Source organism: Echiichthys vipera, assembly GCF_963691815.1.
Source record: "Echiichthys vipera genome assembly, chromosome: X".
NCBI lineage: Eukaryota > Metazoa > Chordata > Actinopteri > Perciformes > Trachinidae > Echiichthys > Echiichthys vipera.
The window spans coordinates 25,039,680-25,045,776 of NC_139825.1; positions in this window are offsets into that span (position 1 = coordinate 25,039,680).

The following is a 6,097-nucleotide window of genomic DNA, read 5'->3' on the forward strand; positions in this document are numbered from 1 at the left end:
GCAAATAATAATGAATGCTTCCATCATGCTTTCATGCTACACTGGTTATTTTCTGATGCAAACTGAAGTTTAAAGTCAGAGTCGAACTGAAAGGCGGCTTCAAGCATAACTCTTGTACACGCTGACCGACTGCATCAGTCTCTTCAATCAATCACTACACAACCACCAGTGAAGATAAGACTCAGATCAGATTCATTACTGAGATAGCTGAGACTAAGCAACTGTTGAGGTGGACATTGGAATCAATTTCTGAGTTGTATCCATTCATCAAGTCAAGCAGCAGGTGAGTGTGACGGACGCGGAGCTGAGCTGCTGAGCACCTGAACAGGATTGCCAGGTAAACTGGTGATCTACCGGCTTTTTTGCGTTGATTGTTAAAAGCGAGAAACAGGAGCATATAATGCCTCCACCGAGGAAAAAAGTGACAAAAGAAGAAGTTGAGGATATTAAAAAATCGCTCAACTTCATCTCATAGGAAGTTTCCGCTGTTCGGAAAACCATGATGGACTTGGTTATGGAAGTAAAAGCACTACAGCTACTGAATGCTGAAAAAGACAAGAGAATCGCCTATTTGGAAGACAAAGTTGCAGACCTGGAGCAGCACACTCGGGCAAACGATGTGATCATCTGCAGACTTAAGATAAAGCCCCGTTCTTATGCTCGAGCAGTGGCCAGAGATCCCGGTGAATTGGAAGTTGATTCCGTGGAGCAACAAGTGGTTACCTTTCTACAGTCCAAAGGGATACAGCTGGATTGCCAAAACATCGAAGCCTGCCATTCACTGTCAATGAAAAGCGCCAGTGATAGGCCCATAGTAATAATGAAATTGATGAGTAGAAAACATGAGATAATGCTGCTGAAACAAGGAAGGACGTTAAAGGAAACCGATGTCTACATAAACGAGCACTTGGCCAAACACAATGCCGAGATAGCCAGAAAAGCACGCCTCCTAAGGAAACAAAGTAAAATACAAAACACTTGGACTTCCAACTGCAAAGTTTACATTCAATTGAATGGGACCCCGGAGGAAGCCAAAGTCATCTGTGTCAAGCATATCAGTGATCTGGACAAATTCCAATGAGGGTGAATGGGATTACCGTCAGGGGAATAAGGACCACCTGGGTGAATCCGTATCGGACTGAGGTAAGAAGCAAAATAAACAATCAAATTATAAATCAACTATGACTAACACTAGGACTTGCTCTGCATCCGGGGAGGACATCAGTCAAATAACACAGATGATAGGTTCAGTGGAATATCAGAAATTGGAACTGGGAGTTTTTGCATATACTGATTCCAGCAGGGGCATGGAACAGGATATAGACCCAGACAACAACTTTCTTTCATCTATAAATAACAACTGCTACTATTACACAGATGAACAACACAACCAGGGCATAAACTCTAAAGAGAAATTATCTCTCATTCACAACAGCAGAAGCTTATATGCTAACTTCAATTACATCAAGGACTACCTTCATACATTTTCACAGCAATTTAGTATTATAGCTATATCTGAAACATGGATCACCAATGAAAAGGTATAGATTTTGAACTGGATGGCTATGAATTCAAGTACAATAATAGACTTAACAAAAGTGGTGGAGGAGTTGCTCTGTACATTCATAAATCTCTTGACTGCAGGGTTATAGAGGGGATGAACAGCTGAGGATAATTTATATGAATGTTTGACAATTGAAGTCTGTATGGAGAAGACTAAGAATATTATTGTTAGTTGTATTTATAGAGCACCTGGGTCATGCATTAGTACATTCGGTTAATGGATTGAAACCTTTTTTTCAAAAATCATTAACAAAACTATATTTGTTTGCGGGGAATTTACCATTGATGTGTTGAACCCAAAATCAAAATGCTACAGATGATTTTGTAAATGCATTATATGGTATGAGCCTGTTCCCACGAATCACTAGACCAACCAGAATTACAACCCATTGTGCCATTCTTATCGATAATATTTTCACCAATGGCATTGACAATAATACAATAAGCGGTATATTGATTAATTCAGGGTATTTCCAAAACATTAACCTACATATCAAACTTATCATTTCAAACTGGTTCGTTCCCAAACAATATGAAAATAGCTAAAGTATTACATCTATATAAGACTGGAAACAAGCACCATTTCACAAATTATAGACCTGTGTCATTGCTACCGCAGTTTTCCAAAATACTTGAAAAATTATTTAATAGCAGATTGGACACATTCTTAGAAAAACACAAAAAACTTGCAGATAGTCAGTACGGATTTAGGACTAATAGATCAACATCATTGGCAATAATTGAGGCAATGGAAGAAATAACAAATGCAATAGATCACAAGAAATTCGCTGTTGGCATATTCATTGATTTAAAAAAGGCATTCAACACAATCAAGCACAACATACTGCTCAATAAAATGGAAAGATATGGTATTAGGGGAATAGTACTTCAGTGGGTGACAAGTTACTGAAGTGGGAGACAGCAATTTGTGAGCCTGGGTGACTGTGTTTCATCTTGTTTGGACATTGTTTGTGGGGTTCCCCAGGGGTCAGTGCTGGGTCCCAAATTTTTGCTTTTGTATATCAATGACATATGTTATGTTTCTAAGATATTGCACTTTGTATTGTTTGCAGATGACACAAATATTTTTTGTTCAGGGAATGATTCACAAAAACTACAGGAGGAGATCAATATAGAATTGAATAAACTTAAAATCTGGTTTGACACAAATAGGTTATCACTCAACCTCGGTAAGACAAAAATGATGATGTTTGGAAATTGTAGAACAAATAAACAGGTAATATTAAAAATAGAGGGAACTGTAATTAAAAGAGTACATGAAATAAAATTCCCGGGGGTAACCATAGATGATAAAATGAGTTGGAAAGCACATATTAGACATGTCCAAACCAAAGTTTCAAGAAGCATCGCAATAATAAATAAAGCAAAAAAGGTTTTAGATTACAAATCCCTCCACACTCTGTACTGTTCCTTAGTCTCAACGTATTTGCAATACTGTGCTGAGATTTGGGGTAACAATTACAAGACCTCACTACAGCCACTAACCATCATTCAAAAAAGAGCCATACGTGTCATTCATAACGCCGACTACCGGGAACACACTAACTCATTATTCCTGCAATCACGCCTACTCAAGTTTACAGATATGGTCAATTATCAAACAGCTCAAATTATGTTTAAAGCTAAAGGTAATTTATTACCTACAAACATACAGAAATTATTCAGCATATATGAAGGGGGTTACCATTTGAGAGGGACAATTAATTTCAATATTCCACTAGTGCGTACGATCAGGAAAGGTTTTTGTGTTTCAGTCAGCGGGGTGAGGCTTTGGAACAGATTTCAAAAAGAATTAAAGGAATGTCCAAACATAAAACAGTTTGAACTGAAGTATAAGGATGTGATCTTTACAAGGTACAGGGATGAAGTTACTCAGGACCACTAAGTGGTATAATGGGCATAAGGGTGTGATAGGGTGTACTGTAAAGTATGGGGTGGATATTTTTTCTCTATATCTTTCTGTGTGTATCTGAATCACGTATTCATTTTTTGGTCAACACACGTACAGCTATATGTGTGTTACTTTATTGTGCGTTGAGGATATCATATGAGGATATCATATGCATATATATATATATATATTTTTTTTTTTTTTTTTTTTTGCTTAGCACTCAGCATAGCGTTATCTATTTTATTTTTTTATGTAAGAGATCTGTTGGGCTAGGAAGCTCATTTCTATCTTGGTTGTAAGTTATAAAGAAGGATAAGGGGTGAGAGTTTATAAGTTTAACTTCTTCTCACTCCTTTTTCGAATATTTATTTCATGATGAATGCGATTACTGTTGTAGATATGTATGTGCATATATAGGTATATACATATATATGTGTATTATTATTTATTTGGAGAAATATTCAAAATAAATGCAACAAAACAAAACAAAGCAGTGGGGTGTCTGTGTTGGCTCCCAGTAAGCATGCAGTGACCTCCAGCATCTGCTGCTTTCGGGGCTGTCGACTCATCAGCGGAGAAACCGGTGGTCAGGGAAGCTGTCCAACTGAAGAAGGAGGCCTTCCGGGATAAGTTATCCCAGAAGACTCTGGAGGCAGTTGCACGGTATCAACAGGCCAGAAGGACTGCAGCCTCTGCTGTGTCAGAGGCAAAGATGCGGGTGTGGGAGGAGTTCGGGGAAGTCATGGAGAAGGACTTTCGGGCGGCACCAAGGTGATTCTGGAAAACCATTCGACATCTCAGGAGGAGGAAACGGGGAACCGTCCAAGCAGTTTACAGGAAGGACTGGACGCTGGTGACCTCAAACGAAGAGGTAATTGGGCGGTGGAAGGAGCACTTTGAGGAACTCCTTAATCCGACTCACACGCTCTCTTTTGTAGAGGCAGAGCTGGAGGCTGATGGGGAATCATTGTCAATATCTCTGGCGGAAGTCACTGAGGTAGTAAAACAACTCCTCAGTGGCAAAGCCCCAGGGATTGATGCGATTCATCCAGAAAAGCTGAAAGCTTTGGGTTTGGAGGGGCTGTCTTGGTTGACATGTCTGTTTAACATTGCGTGGAAGTCTGGGACAGTGCCAAGAGAGTGGCAGACCGGGGTGGTGGTTCCCCTGTTCAAAAAGGGGGACCAGAGGGTGTGTGCCAATTACAGGGGTATCACACTACTCAGCCTCCCTGGTAAAGTCTACTACAAGGTGCTGGGAAGGAGGGTTCATCTTATAATCGAACCTCAGATTGAAGAGGAACAATGCGGATTTAGTCCTAGACGTGGAACAAAGGACCAGCTCTTTACTCTAGCAAGTATCCTGGAGGGGGCCTGAGAGTATGCCCATCCAGTCTACATGTGTTTTGTGGATCTAGAGAAGGCATATGACCGGGTCCCTCGGGAGATACTGTGGGAGGTTCTGTGAGAGTATGGGGTGAGGGGGTCACTTCTGTTTGCCATCCAATCTCTTTACACCCAAAGCGAGAGCTGTGTCCGGATCCTCGGCAGTAAGTCGGATTCCTTCTTGGTGGGGGCTGGCCTCCGCCAGGGGTGCACTCTGTCACCAATCCTGTTTGTGATTTTCACGGACAGGATATCGAGGCGTAGTCGCAGTTGGGAGGGGTTGCAGTTCGGTGTGCTTTCTCGTCATTAACAGTTCAGCTGCGTTCACTTGTTATCGGAAAATTGGGGATTTCCAACTTCTGAGTCAGGCTTCTAGTAAGGGCAGAAGCGTAATAGGAACGCGACAAGACGGAGGGCTCTGAAAGGGCAAGCTCGCTTGCAATTACATCTCACCACTAAAGAGGCCACTAGAACCAAGGTATCTCAATTCTTATGGAGTACAACATTAACCTGAACCAAACCATATGTCCTTACTATAGCCATAGAGGAAAGCACCTCATCATTTAAAAAGAGATAACATTATTCGATTGCTGAACACTTTTCTATACAACCCCGGATCCCCACTGATAAAGGTACCTGGTTAAGCTGGGCCCATTTGCGGCTGCAGGACCAAGAGCTCACCGCTGCTTCTTTGAGGATAACACCCGCACCACGCTGCTAGAGATAGCCTTTCAGTTTGACAGATTTGGACTTTATACTTCACTAGTTACCAGAAACTACTCAAAAATGTGAAGTTTTTATGACATAACGCCTATGGAAACAGTACCGCTTATAAGCAGCGTGCTGCCGGTGTAAGTTCATAGCATCACTATGTACAGTACATTGTTATTCAGTTTGATTTAATTGAAATTCAATTTACAGTGCCAAATCATTACAAAAGTTGTCTCAAGACACTTTACACATAGAGTAGTCAAGACCACGCTCTATGACTTATTCATGATTTACAGAGACTTTTTAAACATGAAATGTTTATTTTTGTTACAAGTCAATTAAAGCTGTTATTACTCACTGTGCAAATATAGAATTTAAATATAAATGCATGGTTATACATTATTATCAATTTAATACAGATGACACACAATTAAATGTTGTTGCAGATAAACCCCAGGTTAAAAGTACGTGCAGTAAGATGAGAGAGGATCAGCCCCCGGAAGATGAAAGTTAAGAAGTAGGCAGGGT